This window comes from Silene latifolia, chromosome 10 (genome assembly GCF_048544455.1).
Source record: "Silene latifolia isolate original U9 population chromosome 10, ASM4854445v1, whole genome shotgun sequence".
Lineage (NCBI taxonomy): Eukaryota > Viridiplantae > Streptophyta > Magnoliopsida > Caryophyllales > Caryophyllaceae > Silene > Silene latifolia.
In genome coordinates, this window is record NC_133535.1 from 10,682,037 (window position 1) to 10,709,626 (window position 27,590).

At 38.2% G+C, this 27,590-nt stretch overlaps 1 long non-coding RNA gene and 2 pseudogenes across 1 annotated transcript; 1 reads left to right on the forward strand and 2 right to left on the reverse strand.

Annotated features, from left to right (window-relative positions):
* The first annotated feature begins 2,883 nt into the window (after positions 1–2,883).
* On the forward strand, positions 2,884–14,118 carry LOC141605076 (uncharacterized). Its single transcript, XR_012526290.1, has 6 exons — positions 2,884–3,019; positions 3,953–4,192; positions 8,616–8,836; positions 11,084–11,201; positions 12,233–12,478; positions 13,565–14,118. It is a non-coding gene; the product is annotated as an uncharacterized LOC141605076 (long non-coding RNA).
* LOC141605074 (uncharacterized) lies at positions 11,860–15,595 on the reverse strand (annotated as a pseudogene).
* A 7,089-nt stretch (positions 15,596–22,684) lies between these two features.
* On the reverse strand, positions 22,685–24,283 carry LOC141607087 (putative LRR receptor-like serine/threonine-protein kinase At3g47570; annotated as a pseudogene).
* Between the last annotated feature and the right edge of the window lie 3,307 nt (positions 24,284–27,590).

Genomic DNA, 27,590 nt, shown 5'->3' on the forward strand with positions numbered 1-27,590 from the left:
ACAGGTTTTAGGTTTTGTAAAAAGTGATTTAGAACAATGACGAATATGTTTAAATACCTTAATCGCGTAATTAACAAAACCCGAGAAAACTCCCCCGTAAAACCGGACACTCGATCGAGTACCCAAGGTACTCGATCGAGTACCCCCCTACTCGATCGAGTGCCCCAGCTACTCGATCGAGTGCCCAACAGGTCAGAAACTATTTAACTTCGCAACATACCCTTACTCGACAGAGTAAGGGCTACTCGATAGAGTACCCCAAGACATATAAATACGGAGTATTACAAAGATAATGACTAACAAGTCATGTTTTTAACGTATAAGTATAGGGTCTCAAAATAAAAGTATTCCCAAATGACATACGGAGTGTTATATTGTTAAGTTTAGAACTTAAAACCATTAGTTTTGTACATAAAACTATCAATTACTTAGATGGGGCCAATTTTACAACATTAAGTTTCTTAAGTAAAAGTTGAAGTTTTTACACTACAATTGTAAAACTCTAGGTTTATAGCACTCAAAATTTTAAAACTAGTCTAAAAAAGTGGCCATGTTCTCAAATTTAAATGTTCTGCGTTCACCATATAGTTAATAGTATAGATATGTAAATTGACATGGACTTTATATAAGTAAAAAAGGTAAGTTTTGTACATAAAATTAGTCAATCTTAACTTATGTTAGCTGCAACATCGAGTTTTTAAACTACAAATATAGGTTTTCAATGTAAATTTATTTACATTAGTTTTGACCATAAAAATATCATAACACTAGCACTTGCTTAGCTATGTTAGGAGACTAATATAAAAATATTAAGTTTCTAAAGTAAAAGTTAGAGTTTTTACAATAAAATTGTTCCACCTACTGTAAAGTTGATTTAAGATATTACATTAGTTTCAACCCTAAAACATTAGCTTCTCACACAAAATTAGAAAGTACTAAAATTAACAATTGACAAGTTTTCAACATAAACAACTAAGTTTTAAGATCTGACAGTAAAAAATAACAGTAAACAAAAATACAAGTTCTCAACTTTAATGGTTCTAAATTCACCCAACAATTAGGAAACTAAGGTCATGTTCTTTTGGACTTAAAGTCACTTAATTTAAGTTAACTTCAGATCCTATAAGTTCAGTTCAGATCAGATCCTATAAGTTCAGTTCAGATCCTATAAGTTCGATTCGATTCGAGATCCTATAAGTTCGATTCGATTCGAGATCCTATAATTTCGATTCGATTCAGATCCTATAAGTTCGATTCGAGATCCTATAAGTTCGATTCGATTCGATTCGAGATCCTATAAGTTCGATTCGGATCCTATACGTCACTTAATTTAAGTTCGATTCGAGATCCTATAAGTTCGATTCGATTCGATTCGATCCTATAAGTTAAGTTCGATCCTATAAGTTCGATTAAGTTCGGATCCTATAAGTTCGATTAAGTTCGGATCCTATAAGTTCGATTAAGTTCGGATCCTATAAGTTCGATTCGATTCGGATCTTATAAGTTCGATTCGATTCGAGATCCTATAAGTTTCAGTCCAAAAGAACGGGGCCTAAGAATAATGTCAAGTTTCTAAAATAAAACAGGGTGTTTTCACTTCAATGTTACCAATAATCAAGCAATTAAACAACATGGATCACAAAGATAATTGTTACCTTCCCCTTTGGATTGTGTGCCGCATGCTTCAACTCCAGCTTGCCTTTCATCATTCTTCATGGCCATTGATTAATCAATTTTCTTTTTTCCCAATTTGTTGTTTCCACAAATATGATTACTCTTCCTTTTATAAGCTTCTGATCTAGAAATTTGATTATTGAATAAGTCGTTTGCTGCAAGAAGATGATGAAAAACACAAATTTTGAAGAAAATTGTTTCTCCATCCCTCTCCCACGATTATTGCTAAAAAGAAATGAAGAAAACTGCTTTTGTCTTCAAAGTGTATACGGTTTTGTATTCAATGTGTATATGGTCTACCTAATCTACGGAGTAATTGTTATCAAAAGGTTAGTTTTGGGCTAATATCTCTTATTGGGCCCGTCCTATGTTATAGGACGGTCCTATAGGAGACTAGCTGTTAGAGAAATATCTAAGTGGTACTTAAATTTTATGTCGAGAACATTAGAGTAAGAATAATAAAGAAAATCATCATGGAAGACTATGAATATAATCGTGTTTCAAACTTAATAAAGTAAATTCAAAAGTATGGATATCCGCATCCGATCCGATTATTTTGGATACCCGAACATTGGATATCCGAAATATTTGGTTTGGATATTGGATATCTAACTTCAGGATTTCTAATATGGATATCCGATCCGAACTAACACTTTGGATCGGATACCCGATCCGTGCTCTGCCCTACCTTCATGCATTAAACCCACTAAGCGCACACAACCGAGACAACTAGACCTGATAAACAAATAATATGTCGTGTCGAGTTCGTGTCTAAGTTAAATGGATTTTTATCTTTCAATCTAAATTCGGCCCATTTACATAAATGAGTCTCAACCATAAACGTATCCATTTAAAATTTCTATAACCCAACACAACCTTTTCAACCTTAAACTCATTTTTATACCTTTAACTCGAGAAAATCATGACCTAAAACTCAACTGAACTGATATTTACCCGAGTCAAACTGCACCCGACTCGAAATAACACAAATCAATTAAAGTGGTTAACCGAAATAAACCCGATCGAAATCAAACTGAAACTAAAACTGAAGTTACCCTATTTAAATCGAACCAATAGCAACCAAACTGAATAACCCGTTTGCCAGGTTTAATTGCAATGTCTTAAGTCTTAACCACTAGCCCGAACTCGTTAATTTCGTCTCGGGTTTATTTCGCGTTCCCAAGTCGGATCAACAATTGAACCAACACCATGGAAGCTAAAACATCGAGGAAAAGAAAAGCTTCAACATTTTATGTAAACTTAAACACGGAATTGAATCATTCAAGTGTTAATGGAATGTAGCAAACCCTAATCTTTTCAAGTTTGGAGTTGAAGATTTAGAAAGGTACAATCTTTTGTTCAATCTTTTTTAATTCAAATTTGGTTAATGCTATTGTTCATATAATTTTACTAATAATTCGTAAATCGTAATTAAGCCACCAATTTGACAAATTGACCGTTAGCCTCTTAGAGCACTCGTAAATCGTAATACTCCCTCCGTTCCATTCATTTGTTTACAGTTTTATTCTGTGAGGGGAATTTTAATCAAAGGTAAACAAATGATTGAGACGGAGGAAGTATTTTTTGTGGAGATCAGCGTGCATTAACCATAGTCCATAACTATGTGGATGTTATGGTTAAGACAAGAAACCTGCGGATGATTGTATTCCTGATTTAATTCTATTTTGATCCTTCATTTTCGGACGATTGTATTCCTGATTTAAATCAACCTCAGTCGAGTCGGTCAGGCCCCTGTAACCATCAGCGCTATAAGTAGAAATCAATCTTGAACATATCAAAGCTCAACCACACGAACAATGAATAAAGATGAAGCTTAACTCATCACGTTTAGGCCTTAACTAATCATTAAGCTCATACTAGCTGACACGAACAATGAATAAAGATGAAGTATGGAATATTAACCACGGAATTGAATAGTCACAATCTGAACAAACCGGCTAGCTTTGAGAAAACACAAACGTAATTACTTGATGATAAGTAGTAGGGTACATACATAACAATTTATTACTCATGTTCACAGCAAACTGACAGGAACTTAAAAGTTCAACATTCAATTATGGTACATTTGGAGCTTCATTTGGCGGACTCTCGTTTTTCTGATTGTAATCAACCTTAGGCGGTCAGGCCTCTGTAACCATCAGCGCTACAAGTAGAAATAATGTTATGTTAGCGGAATTTCTAAGCAAATTGAAACTCTCAGAATCATTTGTTAACTGTAAACTCATGATATATATGTCTAATGATATACCTCTTGCAGGAAGATTACGCCTGTTTCTAGTGCTGAGAAGGCCGTCTTTTGCCGATTGAAGCCTGCTTCTAGCATCGACTATTTTCATTCGTTCTTGTGGAAAATGATTTGAGCACGATACTCCGACACTGAACACAGTAGTAATGCATTCCACTCTTCTTTGCAGCTCACCTTGGATTGCCCTTGGGTCTTCAGCTTCTTCAGTGAGATTATCTTCTTCAAGCGATGGGTCCACAATTTGCAAGACAGGTAATGCTGCTTCTGCATGTATATGAAGGCTGTAGCCTTCCTTGAACATGTTGTCTGTTGGACTCTTCCCTGTCATTAGCTCAAGTAGCAATATGCCATAGCTGTAAACATCACCCTCTGTAGATGGCTCACTTCCGAGCCCATACTCTGACATGTGAACCAAATGCAAAAGCTTAGACGCATAAATGGGAAGTAAATAGATAACAAGTCCAGCAGATTACTGAGTTTGTGCATCTTAGTCTTTTGATGATAATATAGTTATATGATTTTTGTCAGACTAATTATAAATAGGAATCACAGTATTCTTACCTGGAGCAGCATAGCCTACAGTGCCCTTGATTCCAATTGTACTACTTTGATTCGGATGTCGAGGTTGAGTAAGAAACCTTGCTAATCCAAAATCTCCAACATGAGCGACCATGTCATCGTCAAGCAATATGTTGCTAGGTTTCAAGTCACAATGCACTATTGGACTTTCACACTCATGGTGGAGATAACTGATTGCATGGGCCACATCAATCGCTACATCCACCCTTTGAGCAAGGCTCATGTTTCTGTCGCCTCCATGTAACCATTTGTCTAGGCTTCCATTAGGCATGAACTCGTATACCAGTGCTCTAAAATCATTTCTCTGAAAGTCAATACTTGAACAAGCTGTTATGATGCCTATCAGATTCCGGTGACGGACATTCCTCAACGCATTGCACTCTACCATGAAGCTCTTAGATGCACCATGGCGTTGCAAGTTGAGGACTTTCACAGCTACCGTATTTCCATCCAAAATCCCCTTAAACACGGATCCAAAAGATCCCATCCCAAGTAGATTCTCTGAAGAAAAACCAGCCGTTGCTTTGAGTAACATATCGTAAGACACTTTCATGGTTACATTCCCGATCAGTGTACCTGATATAAGAGGTGTCTTTTTCTTTTTGATACATGCCAGATACAACCCAGCCGCTATGGCCACCACCCCAACAAGTGAACCGATAATTGGGATTATCAATTTAAGGGCATGAGACATTAAACTTTTCTTCTTTCCCGATCTTTTGATCTTCTCAATGCACTTAGGTAAATGAAGCTGTTTAATTCCTCCACAGAGTCTGTTATTGCCAGCAAGAAAGACCCCACTTGCATTTGCAAATACTGAGTTCGTTGGAACCCTTCCCTCAAAGTCGTTATAGGATAAGTTAAGGTAATATAATGTAGGAAGTTTAGAAAAGAATGCTGGAATTGGGCCAGATAAATAGTTTCGAGAAAAGTCAATTTTTTGGAGGCCTGTCAAAGAAGCGAAAGATGACGGAATATTTCCCTGGAAAGAATTTCCATCCATGTAGAGGTATTGAAGGTCAGAACACTCACCAAGACTATCTGGAATGATACCCGAAAACTTGTTGGTTTCTAGTGCTAAGATTTGTAGCTTACTTTGTTTACTCATTTCCAAAGGTAGAGAGCCTTCCAAATGGTTATGATCCAAAAATAGTTCAATAAATGTAGCAGATCCTTCAAATAGCTCATCACCCAAGGTTCCATTGAGTTCATTGTTTGATACATCCAAGTACAATAAGCTTTGGCAAGTTCCAAGGTTTGGAGGTATACTCCCTTCCAATATGTTGTCATATAAATAAAGCAAACTCAAGTATGATAAATTGGCCATGGAATTGGGAATTTTACCTTTTAAATTGTTGGAGTCCAGATAAACTAGTTCCAATCTGTAGAGCTTCCCCAAATCCTGAGGGATAGATCCCGTTAATTTGCAGTTGTCCATCCATAAATGTTCAAGATTGTTGAGATTTGTAATACCTTCTGGAATTGTTCCACTTATCAAAGTATTTGAAATAGCGAGCACTTCCAAAGAGGTGGAGAGATTGGCAACAGATTTGGGTAATATTCCTGAAAAATGATTCGGTCCCAAAGTGAGGACAAGTAATTGGCTGCAGTTAACAAGTGTATCTATCAAGTTAATGTCACCCTCTAGGAAGTTTCCTCCAAGAAGTAAATAATTTAGCTTATGAAAATTCCCAAAATAAAAAGGTACATTTCCTCTAAAATTATTATAACCGAGTCCAATAACTTCAAGAGCTGTGTGGTTTTGGATCGTGATTGGTATTTGTCCTGTGAAGTTGTTTCCCTCGAGGCTGAACCATGTCAGACGAGGAATATTAACGTCTGATAGAAGTTCGCCATGTAGTTGGTTCTCAGAAAAATCAAGAAATTGAAGGGAGGAGTGATTAAAAAGTGACGTGGGGAGTGTGCCTGAGAGTTGATTTTTTCCGACTTCAAGGATGATTAGATTTTGCATCCTACCAATGCTGTTTGGGATAGTTCCTGTAAATGAGTTGTAAGGAGCAACTATTGTTTCTAAAGAAGTAAGATTTTGTATGATGTCAAAAAGAGCCCCATTAAGATGGTTCGTATGTACACGAAAGTCTGTTAGCATTGACAATGCTCCTAGTCCTGTTGGGAGTTTTCCCTCTAGGTTGTTGCTGGCTACGTAAAACACTCTAAGGTTAACACAACGAGATATGTTGGCTGGAATTTCACCTACAAGTATGTTGTTATACAGCAGTAGTTCATATAGCCTAAAAAGATGACCTAGTTGACTGGGGATTTCTCCATATAGGCTATTATTGGAAAGGCTAATGATCTCAAGGAAGCTCAGGTTTCCAATGAAAGGAGATATGGTTCCTGCCAAACCTCTAGAACTCAAATCTAGTACAGTCACTCTTTTATGTTTACGCCCACAAGTAACCCCCTCCCAATAACAGTGGTGAATAGAGTCATTCCACGAGCTTAAAACCCGGTTGGAAGGAACCAATAGTTGGCTTTTGATGGCCAACAACGCGATGTGGTCAGTCACGTTGCCTGTGTAGTCAATACTATGCAGTGCTGAAGTTCCTGTAATATTGAGTATTACAAAAACAAAGATGATTAGAAAGGCTGGACTTTCAATTTGCGTTTGGAGGTGGATTGGTTTCATATTGTGTAGTTGTCAGTAGTTTGGTTTGTATGTGAGATGCTCTTGAACTTGATCACTCTTTCATTTATATAGGCAGTTAAACTACAATTTATTCTATTCCTCTATAAGAGTTTAATGTTATTATATGAATTTCTTTTTGTATGATGTTTCACTCCCATTTGCTTTTCACTTTTCTTTTTCTATGTTTTCGCATTTTGAGTTGTGCGATCACCCTTGGACAGTTTTAAAGAGCCGATTCCAAATCATTTTGGGATTAAGGCTCTGTTGTTGTTGTTGATGTTGTTAATTAATTGTGTTTACTATAAAATATGAAATACTTAGATGCAACAAAATGCATACTTATGCAGTTTTGTATGAATAATAAAGTAAGTTCGAAAAATTGCTGCGTTCTTGACCATGAAATTTCAACGAATTCAAAAATATTGATCGTTTGAATTTAATTTTGACGGGTTCGAAAAGTTACGACGTTCCGATCCACCGAAGACCGAATAAGTTTCATTATTTTCTATCTCTGTTTTTCTTATTAATGTTGTGCAAACCCATGGCAATTTCGACAAATTATCATGGGTTTGAGGGGGGGATGTTCAAGAATATTACGGTATTATACCATAATCATAATAATATAATTATGATATGAAGAATATCTTCTAGACGATTTTAGGTCTAGGTTTTAGACACTATATAATGTGTCTCTTATTGTAATCGTAGACATCGAACTATCAATAAAATACAATTGTCTTTATGAAATTCCTCCTCTCTGAAATTCTACATGAATTACTACCTGATTGATTAAGTGGCTTCTTTGCAGTGTACTGATTTTTCTTAGAGAAATGAGGTCAGTGCCCTCAGAAAGACTTCCATGTTTAGAAACATAATTTATTCTCTAGTATTTTCAGCTGACCCCAAATCATTTTGGGATTAAGGCTCTGATGTTGTTGTTGTATTGTAGATTTGGTCTTTGGCTTATCATAGTCCAACATGGAAACCGCAATGAATAAAAGGATCCTCTCCATTTCCTCTCTAAGAATCGTATAATAATGGTTTCTATTCTATAGTCATTATTTCTTTATTTTCATGCATAAACTTAGAGCCGTTGGATGACGCCAGAATACAATTTGGAATGGACCAACTATTTCTTTTAGGAAATGGAGAGGGTCTTGACTTAGTGAACCTTAGATAGTTAGTAAAAATCAGCGCAGCTAAGTAGATAACAAGTATATTATTCAAAGGTAGACAAATGATTGTGTCGTAGGGAGTATTAAACTGTTAATCAAGTTTTTCGTGAATTTACAGAACTTGAAAGATTTTACATCAAACTTTGACAGATTCGTTAATGTCACAAGCAGAATTAGTGTACTGTCAGCATAAATTTCTAATCAAATTAAAACCGTCATTAATTTTGTTACTAAGGAACATTTGATATGTCTAGTGATGTGCCTCTTGCAGGAAGATTACGCTTTTTTCTAGCATTTAGAAGGCCTATCTTGCTGATTGAAGCCTGCTTGTGGCGTCGGATATATTCATTTGATCATGTGGCAATGGGTTGGAGCATGACACTCTGAACACTATTCACAAAAATACATTCCAGTCGTCGTTGAAGCTTGATTGCCCTTCTATCACGGACTTCTTTACTGAGGACAAAAATACAACTTGTAAGCCGTGATCAGGTACTCCTACTTTTGCATAAATATATGAAGGTTATTGTCTTCCTTGAATATGTTGTATGTTGGTGAATTCATTAACTATGAAACTTTGATAGGCAATCATGTCATCATCAAGCAGTATGTTGCTCGGTTTCAGATCAGAATAGTGAATTAAATCATGACTTACTCCCTGCTTTACAAAAAATGGCAATCTCTGAAGATTTTTCTAGGCACATTTACAAGTTTTCATTGGCATCGAAACCTTTTTGGGTGAACTTAATTATGTTTGCTATAAAATATGAATTATGGAGTACTTGATTGAATAGAATGCAAAGTTGATACTTTTGGCCAACAATGTGGAATTTTTGGTAGCACTTTAATTAAGAGTCTTGTGTTGCTGGTGATTAAGTGGCTTCCTCGCACTATCAATGTGATGATTGTAAATTTGCAAAAGAGAAAAGAGATTAGTCTGTACGCTTGTTAAAAAATAACTAATCTTGCTTAAAACGACAATATACTACATTTTAATGGTAAAACAGATTCAAATACTATCACGTGATGTAATTAAGACATATTTGTTGCTATTACTTGGACAAAACTATAGAACTACTCCTATTACATGATACCTATTTGGATCCGTTTTACCGGTAAAATGGATATTATCGTCTTAAACAAGAATTTGTGGTTAAAGAAAGATTTCCATTTTTTTATTTCTAGAAACATTGTATTATAGTCAGTACTAATGTAATTGATAAGAATTTTTTTTTATGTTTTTCCTAAGTGACTAGATTCTTCGTATTATGTTGCATACGCTTATTAAAAACGAGTACGGTACTTGGACACGAGTTTCTCCAAGTTCTAATGAGGCGTGCAGCGTACCTCATATATAACGTGTCTTTATTTTCGTGCAGTATTTGAAAGCAAAAACTGAAACCTTGCAGGAAAATTAAGTCAATGTTGCATCTTGCTGACTAAAGCATGCATATGTATTATAGTTAATGCTTGGAGGACGACATTTCGAAACTTATACATAAATTAAAGAGTTTTATCAATTGAACTTTTATAAACAAGTTTTAATGAAATTAGTTTTAAACCCGTGCAAAAAAAATGCACGGGTTGTAATAACATGCGCTACTATTGGATAGAGGAGAATCTGGTAGCTGTAAACTTAGCCATTGGAAAGATTAAACACAGCTTGTTATATTTATGAGCATCATATAGTTTCAAGTATTTTAAATTCTCTTTGGTTCGTTGATCTAGTCAATAACGGCAAAAATCATAACCATCAATATTGCAAATCTCATTGTTTTTATGGTCATCTAGGAATGAAGATGCAGAGATATATATATATATATCACTCATGTGATCAGCTTAATCTCCTTCAGCATGAGCAATTGATGGCCAGTAATACGATTCGGTCAGTTAATTAATTGTATTGTCTATGATTACTTTATCTGTTGACGGATACATCGTCTTAACAATAAAACGGGTCAAGCATCATCCCACTTGTGCATAAAAGACCAATCCATTGTTTTTTCCTATGCATTCTGCTTTTGTGTTATTCACACTACTTGACCCGTCTTAATCTTAAAACGGATATATCCGTTTTTAATAAGAATCTGTGTTACTTTATTGAATAGGGTGAGTACTACACTACTACGGCCACCAAAGGGGAATTGTTGGTGAACTTTACAAGTCTAGAAGTATTGTTAGCCAATGCTATTGTACTTGACAAAGAGAAGAATAACAAGTAGGTTAGAAATGTCATTTTGGTTGCTTTTTGACTGTTAGTTTACGCGTGCAAAGACTATTTCAGTTCTGGTGAATGGTAATTGTTCTCCAACCGTATAACTTACGCGGCGCGTTGGCGATGACTCGATTTCACAATATATCACCATCTTGTGTGTGAAGGTGCTCCCAAGACTTTCGACCAAAAGATCGAATGGATAGTGGGGAGATTGACAGTGTTAAAATTTGTCATAGACAGAAACGTATTTTAGCATTCTATATTCGATGTCACTATTAGCCTTTAATTATTTTTTGGAGTAAGATTGATGCTTAAGGTCTAAAGGCCGTTGCCCAACCCATCAATCACTAGTCACCCTAAAAATACTCCGTCTAGCACGGTAAGCTCAAATAAGGACTTTTCGAGGCATATGAGTAGTTATAATTAGCATAGAAAACTTTTTGATGATTGAATTGAATTTTCTGTGAATTATTTTATTAAATAAGATAGTGCATTACTGACTTACTGTCCAACACTAATCACAGAAATAATACATTATTCCAGTCTTCGTTGAAGCTCGTCTGATTGACAACCTGTCGTGGACTTCTTCACTGAAGATATCTTATTCAAGCTATGGGTCTACAATTTGTAAGCTGTGATCAGGTACTCCTTTTGCAAATATAGTGTTCCTTGAAAATGTTGTCGTTTGGATCTTTTTCCGTCATGAGCTTTGAGTAACAGTATGTCATAACTTTAAATGTGGACATCAGTAGATGCTTCACTTCCTAGACCGTACTCTTAATATGTGAATTCTTTGACATTTGTTAATCCAAAATCCTCCAGCATAATAAGACAATCATGTCATTATCGAGTAATATGTTGCTCGGTTTCAGAACACAGTGAACAATTAGAGTTTCACACCCGTAGTGGTTATAATTGAGCAAGGCATATTCTGTCGATCTGTTTCTTTGGCCTAGATAACATTTTGGTAAATTAATCGTACTGTTAATTTTCTATGAACTGGTTTATTTAATGGAATACGCTCTAGATAACATTTTGGTAAATTAATCGTACTAGCTTAACTCATCATTTAATAGGCCTTGACTAATCACTAGCACTGGTGCTAATAATGAAACAAAGAAGAAAGACGAAGAAGAATGAAAGTTAAAGACTAAGAAAGCTGCAAATATTTCGAGGGTCAAAATAAATTGACGATTTTAGAAAGGTGTAATTTTACTTTTATTTTTATTTTTAATTCCTGCAGTTCAAATTTGATTTAACTTTATCATGAATATAATTCGACTGAAAAAACCAAGCCATATGTTGTTGATAATCTTAGTATTGATATTGGTACCAGATGCAAAATTTGGTCACAAAGATGCTTAACAAAAGAAACCAGCTACCTTGAAAAACAACTATTGTTACAGGATAAACATGAGTAGTAGTAGGTTACAGCAAAATGACAGGAACTTAAAAGCATTTTACATTCAACTATGGTACGTTTGTAGTCTTATTAATTCTCTCGGACGCTTGTTTTTCTAATCAACCTTAGGCGGTCAAGCCTTTGTAATCATCAGCGCTACAAGTTGAAATAATGTTATGTTAGCAGAACTTAGCTTCTAAGAAAATTAAAACTTCACGAGTAATTAGTTAACAGTAAACTCATGATATATTTAATGATATACCTCTTGCAGGAAGATTACGCCTGTTTCTAGCACCGAGAAGGTTGTCTCTTGCTGATTGAAGCCTGCTTCTCGCGTCGTCTATTTTCATTCGCTGTTGCGGCAAATGATTTGAGCACGACATTCCAATGCTGATCACAGCAGTAATGCATTCCACTCTTCGTTGAAGTTCATCTTGGATTACCCTTGGGTCTTTGGCTTCTTCAGTGAGATTATCTTCTTCAAGCGATGGATCCACAATTTGCAAGACTTGGTCAGGTAATGCTCCTCTTGCATGCAGATGAAGGCTGTAGCCTTCCTTGAACATGCTGTTTGTTGGACTCTTTCCTGTCATTAGCTCAAGTAACAATATGCCATAGCTGTAAACATCGCCCTCTGTAGATGGCTCACTCCCGAGGCCGTACTCTGACATGTGAACCCAAGGACAAGGCTTAGACACATAAAATAGGTAGTAGATAGATGGATAGGCAGCCTTACAACCTTCATTTACTATTAATATAATAATATATGTTAGTTAGGTAAAGTCACTAACTGTGCATGTATGAAGAGGTCTATTTTAGGTGAATTAATATTACAGCTACTACATGCATTAAGTCCACCAGATTGCTGAGTTTTTGCATCTTAGTCTTTTGATGATAATATAGTTGTCAGACCCTCCGCATATAAATGATTTTTGTCAGACTAATTATAAATAGGAATCAGGCTATTATTACCTGGAGCAGCATACCCTATAGTGCCGTTGATTCCAATTGTACTACTTTGATTTGGATGGCGAGGTTGAGTAAGAAACCTTGCTAATCCAAAATCCCCAACATGAGCGACCATGTCATTATCGAGCAATATGTTGCTTGGTTTCAAGTCGCAATGCACTATTGGAGTTTCACACTCATGGTGGAGATAGATGAGTGCATGGGCAACATCAATCGCTACATCCACCCTTTGCGAAAGGCTCAGGTTTCCATCGACATATAACCATGTGTCTAGACTTCCATTGGGCATGAACTCATATACTAGTGCTTTAAAATCATTTCTCTGAAAGTCAATGCTGGAACAAGCTGTTATAACGCCTACTAGATTCCGATGACGGACATTCCTCAACGTGTTACACTCTACCATGAAGCTCTTAGATGCACTGCGATGTTCCAAGTTGAGAACTTTAACTGCAACCAAATTTCCATCTAAAATCCCCTTAAACACGGATCCAAAGGAACCCGTCCCAAGTAGATTCTCCAAAGAAAAACCAGCCGTTGCTTTGAGTAGCATGTCATAAGACACTTTCATAGTTGCTTTCCCCATCACTGAATTTAATAAAAGAGGTGTTTTTTTCTTTTTGATACATGCCAGGTACAGCCCTACGGCCCCTACCGCTATGGCGATCACCCCAACAAGTGCACTGATGATCGGAATGATCACCTTACTCCTTTTCATGCTTTGTTTTTCAATGCATCTAGGTAAATGCAGCTGTTTAATTCCGCCACAAAGCATGCTATTGCCAGCAACAAATATCGCAGTTGCATTTGCAAATACTGAATTTGTTGGAACCCTTCCCTCAAAATCGTTGTAAGATAAGTTAAGGTAATATAATTTTGTTAATTCAGAGAAGAAGGATGGAAACGGGCCAGATAAATTGTTTCGAGAAAAGTCAATTTCTTGGAGGCTAGACAAAGAAGCGAAAGATGAAGGAATATCTCCATGGAAGGAATTTCCATCCATGTACAAGTGTTGAAGGTCAGAACAGAGCCGTAAACTATCGGGAATGACACCTGAAAACTTATTGTTAGACACTTCTAAGATTACTAAGTTGCCTTGTTTACTCATTGTCGAAGGTAGGGAACCTTCCAAATGATTATGAGACAGATATAGTTCAATAAATGTAGCAGACCCTTCAAATAGCTCATTGACCAAGGTTCCATTGAGTTCATTGTTTGACAAACGGAGGTACAACAAGCTTTCGCAATTCCCCAAATGTGGTGGTATACTCCCTTTCAACACGTTGTCATCTAAATAAAGCCTACTTAAGTGTGATATATTGCCTAAGGAACTGGGAATTCTACCTTCTAATCTGTTGGAGCTCAAAACAAGGTGTTCTAATTTTTGGAGCTTGCCGAAATCTTGAGGGATAGATCCTGTTAATTTGCAGTTGTCCATCCATAACAGCTCAAGATTGTTGAGATTGGTAATACCTTCTGGAATTTTTCCACTTATCAGAATATCTTCCATACCAAGACATATCAAAGAGGTGGAGAGATTGGCAACAGATTTGGGTAATATTCCAGAAAAATGATTCGGTCCTAAAATGAGGAAACGTAATTGGCTGCAGTTAACAAGTGTATCTATAAAATTAATGTCACCCTCTAGGAAGTTCCCTCCAAGAGATAAATAATATAGGTTATGAAAATTCCCAAAATAAGAAGGAACATTTCCTATAAAATTGTTAGAACTGAGTCCAAAAAATTCAAGAGCTGTGAGATTTTGGATCGTGATTGGTATCAGTCCTGTGAAGTTGTTTTTGCGGAGGATGAACGATCTCAGACGAGGAATATTGACACCAACATCTGCAGGAAGTTCTCCGTGTAATTGGTTGGAATCCAAATCAAGAATTTGAAGGGAGGAGATATTAAAAAGTGACATGGGAAGTACTCCTGTGAGTTCATTTTGTACCACTTCAAGGAAGATTAGATTTTGCATCCTACCAATGCTGTTTGGGATAGTTCCTATAAAGGAGTTGAAATTAGCATTTATTGATTCCAAAGACGTAAGGTTTTGTATGCTCTCAAAAAAAGCCCCTTGAAGATGGTTACTTTCTACATGAAAGTCTTTAAGTTTTGACAGTGCTCCTAGTCCTGTTGGGATTTTTCCCTCTAGCTTGTTGTTGGATAAGAAAAACTGTCTGAGGTTAACACAGCGAGATATGTTGGCTGGAATTTCACCTACAAGTGTGTTGTTTTCTAGCCCTAGTACATGAAGCCTAAATAGATGACCTAATTGACTGGGGATTTCTCCTTATAGGCTATTATTGCTAAGGCTAATGAACTTGAGGAAGCTTAGATTTCCTATAAAAGGAGATATGGTTCCTGCCAAACCTCTAGAATTTAAATCTAGTGCAGTCACTCTGCTATGTTTACGCCCACAAGTAACCCCCTCCCAAGAACAATGGTGAATTGATTCGTTCCATGAGCTTAAAATGCTGTTGGAAGGAACCAATAGTTGGCTTTTGATGGCCAACAACGCAGTGTGGTCGGTCTCGTTGCCTGAGTAGTCAATACTACGCAATGCTATGGTTACTGTAATATTGAGTATTACAAAAACAAAGATGATTAGGTGGATGGGTTTCATATTGTATTTTTTTTTTTTTTTTTGTGAGATGCTCTTGAACTTTACCCCTCTTTCATTTTTGTAGGCATTTAAACAATGAATAACTTTTTCAGCAATCAGACGAGCTTTATAGATTGTTTGGCTTTATGGTGAATTAAACCATAATTTATTCTCTGGTCTTGTAGACTTCTGGAGAATGATACAACATTCAGTGAACCTTAAAAAGTTAGTAGAAATCAGAGCAGCGGAATATTATTCGGTAGCAACTAGCAAGTAAAGTAGAGAACAATTTTAATCATTCTTGGTTTACCTTTTTATTATTTATGAGGGCTATTTTAATCAAAGGTAGACAAATGATTGGTATGTATGGGGTATTAGTCAAGTGTTTCCTGAATTTACAGAACTTGAAAGATTTTACATCAAACTTTGGCAGATTCGATAATGTCACAAGCGTAAATACTGTACTGTCAGCATAAAATTCTTATCAAATTAGAACTGTCATTAATTTTGTACTTGGAAACATTTGATATGTCTAGTGATATGCCTCTTGCAGGAAGATTGTGATTTTTTCTAGCATTTAGAAGGTCCTTTCTTGCTGATTGAAGCCTGCTTGTGACGTCGGTTATTTGATCAGGTACTCCTACTTTTGCATGTATATGAAGGTTATAGTCTTCCTTGAAAATGTTGTCTTTTGGTGTTTTCCTGTCATGCGCTTGAGTGCCAATATGTCATAAATGTAAACATCGACATCTGTAGATGCTTTACTACTGAGACCGTACTAACATATGAATTGTACTGCTAATTTTCTATGAACTGGTTTATTAATGGAATGCGCTCTACTTCCCAGCTTTGTGGAATTCTTGAAGCATAGGAACATAATAGTCGTCTTTTTATGTTTTGCCATATAGGTTTTTTCATATCTTATCGTGTATCCTTGAAAACCTCATCTTTTGACTTAAAACATCGGTATTATTTGTTAAGAGAGACGAGTCGGACCAATCGCACATAGACAAGTACCTCGATATTATGCCTCGCTATAGGTGAGAATAATAAGATCCTTTGAACTACAAAATAATTAAAGCCTACATGTGAATTTTTATTGTATATGCTGTTGTAGTATACATATATTTATGTGTGGGACTGGATGCTCTTTATGTTTTCATTTAAGTATGAATGTTCCGATGTTCGGAGTAGCACTGTAACTGATAAAGAACATAATTCTTTTTTATGTTTTTTCAAGGTGGGTAGATTCTTCGTATTATGTTGCATACGCTTTTTAAAAATGAGTATGGTACTTGGACACGTTTTTCTCTACGATCTAATGAGGCAAGTAATGTACCTCGTATATGTGTCGTTAACTTTTTATGTTTGGGCAGTATTTGAAAGCAAAAACGGATACCTCGCGGAAGGAAGGTTAAGTCCACAAATATAGCATTGACAAGGTTGCATCTTGCTGACTGACTAAAGCATGCATATGACATGAGGTATTGTTAAAATGATGACGAATTGTCGAAATGATAAGACTACTATTTAGGGGGCGTTAGGTTCAAACATTAGGTATAGAATAGAATGGATTCTAACTCCAAGGAGGTATGGAGTTAGAACCCCATACATGTTTAAAGTTGTTTGGTTTAATCCGGGAATGGGAATAATAATGTGTCTTCCTTCTCATATATTTCCGATTCTAAGAGACACTATTTCGCTAAATTTTTGGTCCGTATTTTTTTTTTAAAAAAAAGTAGGTTTCTGGGCCACACAGTGACACACTACAGAAGTTGTTGAAGTAAAGACAAGCTTATTTTGCCTTAAGCAGGCAGCTTGCCTTTAGGACAAGAAGTTACATCCTAAATGACTCTTGAGTCTTGCACTCTTGCGCGTCAGCCGTGCTTGTTAGAGCTTGACTTACGGTCAACGTGCCCCAAATTTCACGATTCATGGACTATCTTGATTCAATAAAATTATTATGCATGTTACACTATTAATATACTGTCTAATGTCTTTGTCCCGATCAATTATTTTTCTTTGTTTTATGCTTTATTGTGACGGAATTTAGTTTACACTTCAATTTTTAGCTAATCTGTTATCACCCATGACATTCGGACACTAATCACGAAATTAGAAAGCTTTATCCATTGTACTTGTATATTAAGAGCTTCAATGATGCCTTGTTCTCTGATTTCCATATGCAGGTAATTCAACCAAAACTACACGTCTACACCATCTCTCACGGGAAACTCGTCACATCAGAAGTTTCCAGTCAATAATGTAATGACACTGTTTTTTCTATGATAACTTTAAATCCATGATTGCTACGTACTCTTTAGTGAATAACAATGGCAACTTGTTTTGCCTAGGCATGGTGCTCGTGGTAAAGATAGGCGCGTCCTAAGTTTACCTGCTTATATCTTCTTAGATATTATTAGAAGATTAGGAAGCATATATTAGTCAAAAGTCGTAGAGATTCGATATAACAAAGGCGTCTCAAATTAAGGATTAGGTTCGGCCTTCTTATGATCTTTCACTCTTTGCCCCTCCTTTTTACCCCTTTTCTTAAATAACTCATTTTTCACCATGTTACCTTTCGTCTGGGTCGAAGGGAGTATATAAGATTGAAAAAAAAAAAAAAAAAATCTGTAGAATACGAAGTATTTCATATAGTCATATTCTCTTAATTAAATACTCATTTTTCCCATTTTGATTTCTTTTCAAATCAGAGAATCAGAGATTATGATAGATAGAGAAGCTCACTGACCATTAATGATCTACATATCAGTTGATTAAAATATAGGGAACCAAGTTAGCATTAAGTCGAGAAGCTTACTGTGACGATCCGCACACTTGAGCCCTTAGATTTATTTATGCTTATGTATTTTCATTTCCATTGTACATTTGTAGTAAGTATTTTCTTAGTAGTTTTAGAATAGGTTTCCATAAATAGGTATATCGCTATTCTGAACTAAACTTGTAAATTCAATGTATCCTGCTACCAGGACCAAATAATCAAATTTGCCTCTATGAGAGGTGCTAGTCAATGAAAAACCGCTTCTCATCCAAAAGCTTGTTGTTGCTTGTTGCTTGCTTTCAATAATCGTATTGCTTACTTTTATTGCTTTCGTGTGTCGGACTTGATAATCGTGACTAGGATTCCCGACACACACCGACCCGAGACCCGAGTATCGTGCTAGTGGGCGATCCCTCACTAGTACGAAGATCCTTGTCGCTTGCATCTTGCCTTGAGACGGGCGAGGGTGCGCGCCACGGTCCGGCAAAAGTAGCGGACCGTGACATTTGGTATCAGAGCCCGGTCTTCGGACGGGCGTCTGCAAGCCGCATTTGTTCATCGTGATCGAGAAAATGGGCGAAACAATCGAGGACCGAGTGGATGCCTTAGAGGACACAATCGACGTTAAGCTTCCCAAACTCGAGGACATCGTGATGCGGATGGCCGCGAGCCTCGAGGAGTTGCAAAAGACGGTTTGTGACCTTGAGACGAAGGTAGACGGGATGGACATTCGCATCCAAGCGATCAGTGGTGCGATCCCCGACGATCGGGAGGAAGAGATCAATCATCTGCACCGAAAGGTCGAGATGTTAGAGAACACTTGTGCCACGCTCGTGAAAGCGGTGGGCAATGACGGGAAATCTATGGGGAGCCATAAGGTGAAGGCACCCCCACCTCGTGCCTACGATGGGGCGAGGGATTCGAAAGCGGTCGATAACTTTATCTTCGATATGGAGCAATACTTCCGAGTAAGTGGGCTCGACGAAGACGCGGAAGTTGTCACGGCAAGCATGTATCTAGTCGACGATGCCAAGATGTGGTGGAGGGCTAGGTACAAGGAAATTGATGCGGGCACGATTACGGTGACATCGTGGGCCGACTTCAAGAGGATCTTGAAGGATCACTTCTACCCCGAGAACACGGAGTTTGTTGCTCGGAAGAAGTTGAAGGAAATCAAGCACACCAAATCAATCCGGGAATATGTGAGGGAATTCTCAGCGTGCATGCTCGAGATTAGCGAAATGTCCGAGACGGATAGGACATTCGAGTTCATTGACGGGTTGAAGAGGTGGGCACAACAAGAGGTCATGAGGCAGAATCCCAAAACTCTGTCTTCGGCCATATCGGCTGCGGAGCGCCTACTCGACTTTCACGGAGAGCGAGAGGCACCAAGAGTTGTGGCACCAACGGGGAATATGGGTGCATCACAAAGTGGGTACAATGGACAAAGGCCACAAAACAGCGCATTTCGATTGGGAACAGTCGGTTCCGCTCACAAGGAAGTCAAGCCCAATCGGCGAGCACTACAAACTCGCCCTCAAGCTCGTCTTCTAAGGCGGGAAACTCTCTTTGCTTCCACAACGAAGAGACCGTTCGCGTGTTTTGTGTGCAAGGGTCCTCACAAGATGGCCGATTGTCCGAACAAAGCGGAGTTCAATGCCATGTTCAAGGAGATGCCGAAAGGGGCTCAAGAACGTCTTGATGGGGCGTTGGCCGACTATCACCAAGAGTGTAACGAAGACTCGAGTGATGGTGAAGACCAACCACGGATGGGCTCACTCCAACGGATCAGCGCGATGGGGAAATACGAAGATTCCTCCGCCAAGAAATCCAACGGGCTCATGTACGTGGACTTGATGGTGAATGGGAAGCAAGCACGGGCCTTGATCGACTCGGGCGCCTCCCATAACTTTGTTACGAAAGAGGAAGCGGATCGGTTGGGGCTAGTTCTGCGGGATGCTAACAGCTGCCTGAAGCCGGTCAATGGGAAAATGAGACGCGTCCAAGGAGTGGCTAAGAAGGTCGCGGTCCAAGTGGGTGAGTGGGCAGGGGAGCTCGACTTCACCACCGTTCATTGGATGACTTCAAGTTAGTACTCGGGATGCGGTTCTTTCGAAAAAGCATTGGTAGTATTGAAACCAAGTGACGGATCGATGCTACTAATGGGGTCTATCGTAGTGAATACGGTAGACGGCGACGAATACAAGGGGCAGCATCGAATTTCGGCTATGAGGGTGATACCGACGCCGAAACAAGGGATGCAACCTTGGAGAATGCCTAAAGGTTCGGTGGAGCCGAGGGCGAACAAGACCCAGGCTAACTACGATGCTAAGTGGCCTGGGGGACGAAAGAAGAGTCTACCCCCTCACCGAGGAGTAGACAATGAGGGCCGAGATGCCCAAAGAAGTAGGCCTCATACCATCGGGGGCCGCGTCGATGTGCTTGAATCGACGTCTGGTGGTTTCGGGTCGGTCGACCCAAGAGATAAGGCCTCGTACCATCAGGGGGCCGCGCCGAAATGCTGATTCGGCGTCCTGGAGATCTCACGTTCCCTTGAATGCAGGTGCTGAAGTGACGAGAGACAAGATGAAAGTCCGTTGGGGCCAGTACTTGCAGGAAGCCGGAGAGAGGTCTTTCCAAGCAGCGGCAAAGTGGACTTTCCCGAGAGGCAAGGAGCACGAGGTGGACTTGAAGAACATGATGTTCGGCAACTTCTATGTCAAGGACCTCCAGCCTATCCTTGAAGGGACGAAGATGCCAGTCATTGTTTGGGACGAAGCGCAGATTCAAGCCGAGTTGTACAAGACCATCCCCAACACTGCATGGACAGTCAGAGCTCACCGAGGATGTCTCACTGAAGCACCATTCAAGATTTTTGTGTTGCCGAGGGCGGCAACAGATTAGGTGGGGGAGAGTGTGACGATCCGCACACTTGAGCCCTTAGATTTATTTATGCTTATGTATTTTCATTTCCATTGTACATTTGTAGTAAGTATTTTCTTAGTAGTTTTAGAATAGGTTTCCATAAATAGGTATATCGCTATTCTGAACTAAACTTGTAAATTCAATGTATCCTGCTACCAGGACCAAATAATCAAATTTGCCTCTATGAGAGGTGCTAGTCAATGAAAAACCGCTTCTCATCCAAAAGCTTGTTGTTGCTTGTTGCTTGCTTTCAATAATCGTATTGCTTACTTTTATTGCTTTCGTGTGTCGGACTTGATAATCGTGACTAGGATTCCCGACACACACCGACCCGAGACCCGAGTATCGTGCTAGTGGGCGATCCCTCACTAGTACGAAGATCCTTGTCGCTTGCATCTTGCCTTGAGACGGGCAAGGGTGCGCGCCACGGTCCGGCAAAAGTAGCGGACCGTGACACTTACTCAGTGTTTTGATAGTAATCATGATCTATTAACAGAAGGACCCCTAATATTGTTATGTTTCACAGATAGGTAATGTTAATTTGACAATGCTCTTATAACCCCTTTGAGAGGTTTTCCTCGAGTCTGTTGTGGTTTAACGATGTAACTTTGAGGTGAACACAATTAGATATGTTTGGTGGAAATTCACCTACAAGTGTGTTATTTTGTTATTATGCTCAACACAAGAAACCTCCTAAAATTGAGGTTATAGCTTCTCAGAGCACTCGTAGGTAGGGATGGCAGTGGGTCGGGGACCCGACCCAGACCCTGAGGGTCGGACCCTAATGGGTCGGGTATGGGTCTCATTTTTTCAGACCCAATGGGTATGGGTCGGGTATGGATCTTAAGAAAATATTTCGGGTCCGGGTCTAAGTTATGAGACCCATACCCGACCCTTAGACCCTTTATTAAAGAAAAAAAAAAATCAAAATCACAACTTTTCTGAATTCATACTGGCAGACTGTAGAAATCCAACTAAAGTCTCTTTCTTTTCCCTCATCCCATAAAAGTGATAAAACTCAACCAAACCCTTCTGACAATACCACCACTCCACCACTGACACAAGAAAACCACCACCACAACACTTATACGCGAGTGGCAACCACCTCTCTAATAGGCGGCGACCGACAACCACCATTAACGGCAGATTAATAAACTCATAATGTTAAAGTAGTATGAATTTTTTTTTTAATATTATAGACCCCATAACTATTAATCTTGTTACTAAAGTGGCTGAAACTCGGGCCCGCGGGTAGACCCTCCGTCTCATTCATTTGTTTACCTTTTCTTATTCTTATCTTCGTGAGGTTTTTTTTTTTTTTTTTATATCGAAGCTAAATAAATGAATGGAACTGAGAGAGTATTATTTTGTGAAGGATGTTCAGCTTAATACACGAAACCAGCTAGCATTGAGGGAGAACAATACACAATTACAGTACATGATTACAACGGACCCGAACAATACTTAACAATTTAATAATTTATTAGTCATGTATACAACAGACTGTCTGAAACTTAATACGGAGTAGCATTTTACATTCAACAATATGGTATATTCGTAGTCTTAATAATTCTATTCTGAGACTTCATTTGACGAATGCTTGTATTCCTGATTAAAATCAGCCTTAGGCGGTCAGGCCCCTTTAACCATCAGCGCTACAAGAAGAAATAATGTTATGTTAGCATAACTTCTAATCAAATTGAAACTTCACGAATGATTCATTAACTGTAAAGTCATAATATGTCTAATGATATACCTCTTGCAGGAAGATTACGCCTGTTTCTAGCACCAAGAAGGTTGTCTCTTGCTGATTGAAGCCTGCTTCTCGCGTCGACTATTTTCATTCGCTGTTGTGGCAAATGATTTGAGCACGACACTCCTACAGTGATCACAGTAGTAATGCATTCCACTCTTCTTTGAAGCTCACCTTGGACTGCCCTTGGGTCTTCGGCTTCTTCAGTGAGGTTATCTTCTTCAAGCGATGGTTTCACAATTTCCAAGACTTGGTGAGGTAATGCTGCTTCTGCATGCATATGAAGGTTGTAGCCTTCCTTGAACATGTTGTCTGTTGGACTCTTTCCTGTCATTAGCTCGAGTAGCAATATGCCATAGTCAGTAAACATCACCCTCCGTAGATGGCTCACTTCCGAGCCCATACTCTGACATGTGAACCCAAGGACAAGGCTTAGACACATAAATGGGTCGTAAATAGATAATAAGTCCAAAGATTCTTTGAGTTTGTGCATCTAAGTCTTTCGATGATAATATAGTTATATGATTTTTGTCAGACTAAATATAAATAGGAATAACACGAATACACGATTATTACCTGGAGCAGCATAGCCTATAGTTCCCTTAATTCCAATTGTACTACTTTGATTCGGATGTCGAGGTTGAGTAAGAAACCTTGCTAATCCAAAATCTCCAACATGAGCAACCATGTCATTGTCAAGCAATATGTTGCTTGGTTTCAAGTCGCAATGCACAATTGGAGTTTCACACTCATGGTGGAGATAGATGAGTGCATGGGCCACATCAATCGCTACATCCACCCTTTGTGCAAGGCTCATGTTTCTGTCGACTCCATGTAACCATCTGTCTAGGCTTCCATTGGGCATGAACTCGTATACTAGGGCTCTAAAATCATTTCTCTGAAAGTCAATACTAGAACAAGCTGTTATGATGCCTATTAGATTCCGGTGACGGACATTCCTTAACGTGTTGCACTCTGCCATGAAACTCTTAGATGCAAAACGGTGTTGCAAGTTGAGAACTTTCACTGCAACCGTATTTCCATCCAAAATCCCCTTAAACACGGATCCAAATGATCCCATCCCAAGTAGATTCTCTCGAAGAAAAACCACCGTTGCTTTGAGTAACATGTCGTAAGACACTTTCATGGTTACAATCCCCATCATTGAACCTGATGAAAGAGGTGTCTTTTTCTTTTTGATACATGCCAGATACAGCCCTGATGCTATGGCCACCATCCCAATTAGTGCGCCAACAATTGGGACTATCAATTTAAGGGCATGAGACATTATTCTTTTCGTCTTTCCGGGCTTTTGATCTTCTCAATGCACTTAGGTAAATGAAGTCATTTAATTCCTCCACGAGTCTGTTATTGCCGACAAAAAGACCGCACTAGCATTTGCAAATCTTTGAGTTCGTTGGAACCCTTCCCTCAAAGTCGTTATAAGATAAGTTAAGGTAATATAATGTAGGAAATTTAGAAAAGAATGTTGGAATTGGGCCAGATAAATTGTTTCGAGAAAAGTCAATATGTTTGAAGCTAGTCAAAGAAGCAAAAGATGATGGAATATTTCCCTGGAAAGAATTTCCATCCATGAAGAGGTATTGAAGGTCAGAACATTCACCAAGACTATGTGGAATGAAACCCGAAAACTTATTGTTAGCTAGTTCTAAGATTTGTAGGTTGCTTTGTTTACTCATTTCCAAAGGAAGGGTGCCTTCCAAATGATTGTGAGACAAATGTAATTCAATAAATGAAGCGGATCCTTCAAATAGCTCGGATCAATGTTCCATTAAGTTCATTGTTTGATAAATGCAGGTACAACAAGCTTTGGCAATTCCCGAGGTTTGGAGGTATACTCCCTTCCAATATGTTGTCATGTAAATAAAGCCAACTCAAGTATGATAAATTGGCCATGGAATTGGGAATTTTACCTTTTAAATTGTTGGAGTGCAGATAAAGTTTTTCCAATTTGTAGAGCTTCCCGAAATCTTGAGGGATAGATCCCGTTAATTTACAGTTGTTCATCTCCAACTCCTCAAGATTGTTGAAATTGGTAATACCTTCTGGAATTTTTCCACCTATTAGAGTATTTCGTATATCGAGTATTTGCAAAGAGGTGGAGAGATTGGCAACATATTTGGGTAATATTCCTGAAAAATGATTCGGTCCCAAAATGAGGATTTGTAATTGGCTGCAGTTAACCAGTGTATCTATAAAATTTATGTTACCCTCTAGGAAATTCCCTCCAAGAAATAAAAAATTTAGCTTATGAAAATTCCCAAAATAAAAAGGAACATTTCCTATAAAATTATTATAACCGATTGCAATAAGTTCAAGAGCTGTGAGGTTTTGGACTGTGATTGGAATTAATCTTGTAAAGTTGTTTTCCATGAGGCTTAGCCATGTCAGACGAGGAACATTGACGCCAACATCTGCTGGAAGTTCTCCACGTAGTTTGTTGTGAGCAAAATCAAGAATTTGAAGGGAGGAGATATTAAAAAGGGATGTGGGAAGTGTACCCGAGAGTTGATTTTCTCCAACCCCAAGGAAGGTTAGATTTTGCATCTTACCAATGTTGTTTGGGATAGTTCCTGTAAATGAGTTGTAAGTAGCCGCTATAAATACTAAAGAAGTAAGGTTTTGTATGTTGTCAAAAAGAGCCCCCATAAGATGGTTAGTTTGTACACGAATGTCTTTTAGCTTCGACAATAATCCTAATCCTGTTGGGAGTTTTCCCTCTAGCTTGTTGTTGGCTAAGAAAAGTACTCTGAGGTTAACACAACCTGATATGTTTTTTGGAATTTCACCTACAAGTGTGTTGTTATATAGCTGTAGTATGTGAAGTCTTACTAGATGACCTAATTGTCTAGGGATTTCGCCATATAGGCTATTATTGTAAAGGTCAAGGATCTTAAGGAAGCTCAGATTTCCTATGAAAGGAGATATGGTTCCTGCCAATCCTCTAGAACTCAGATCTAATATAGTCACTCTTTTATGTTTACGTCCACAATTAACCCCCTCCCAAGAACAGTGGTGAATAGAATCGTTCCATGAGCTTAAAACCCGGTTGGAAGCATCCAGTAGTTTGCTCTTGATGGCCAGCAACGCAGTGTGGTCGGTCTCGTTGCCTGGGTAGTCAATGCTACGCAGTGAAAAAGTTACTGTAATATTTTGCATAACAAAAACAAAGACGAGAAGAAAGGCCGGTTTGCGACAAAGTAGAGGAATATTACTTGGACTTTCATTTTGGGTCTGGTGGTGGATTGGTTTCATTGTTAGTTGTGTGTAGTTGTCAGCAGTTTTTTTGTGTGAGATGCTCTTGATCTTGTTCACTCTTTGATTTATATAGGCACTTACATCATCATGTTTTATTAACTGGTCTCTGTCTCTTAGAGGTCAATGCATGTTTACATCCCAAATGTGCCCCATCTATGTCGTTCTCCTATCGTTAGCCGACCTCTTGATTAAAATCTCTTCAGCTTTGATCATTCAACTTTTCATAAATACTTCTTACATGTTTGAGTCGTTCTCCTTTAGTCCCGATCAATTGTGTTTCTTTGATTGTTCCTTTATTGTATGGGGAATTTAGTTTACGCTTCTAGCTAAAATATAACAATGATAGTGCAATACCATAATCGTATATTCGTATTGTAAGAACTATGCATAATAATATCCAAACTCTATATTTATAATAACTACTTTTTCACTAATATGGACCTTGATTAAATGGTTAGATCCATGTTTATAATATATTTATGTAAAACCGTCTTAGGAGTATGAGGTTATACTGCCGTGAGCTTGTCTTTAGGATAAGTTATGTCTGCCAGTCATTCTTGTTATCACTTGACTTGAGGATTTAAGGACTACCTTGGGCTTGGGTCAATGCACGTTACATCCCAAGTTGGAATAATCTTCGGTTGGTTCAGAGATAATGACCACTTAATTTGGTTATATATATGTAATAACCACAGGTTTTGCTGTTTTGGAATGGGTTCAATTGCATGCAAGCCAGGGTACTACTAGTATGTGAGTTGTCTACCTCAGAAATAAGAGGTGCTTGTTGGAAAGAAGAGTATGCAGAATAATCTTGATTATTATTGGAATTATTATCTTTTTGTTGTTATGGTTATTATAATTCTTCAATTTTGTAGATATTATCCTAGTGGATATATTAAATCAATATGATATAGATATTACGCACGACATTAATCACGGAAATTAGAAAGCTTTATTAGTTCGACTTATATTAAGAGCTTCAAATTGTCAATGATGCCTTTTACTCAATGGAATGGTGTTGCAGTGTTGTATGTATCCTGTGTGTATTGTGAATATATATTCCCTCCTTGTGGCCTAAATTGGTGTTGCAGTGTTGTATCCTGTTAACACATCATGTGACGTTGTCAACTGAAAGGTCGAAATAACATAGGAATTTATTCTCTCCTCGACTTTGGGTGAAAGTTTACGTACTGAATTTTGATATCTACATGTCTGTAGATAATCAACCCATCACTTATTTCACTGTCTTTTAGAGTTTAGATTTGCCAGCGTATCTTGCATTTGCGATATCATGCATTTCTTCGACAGTCGTGATG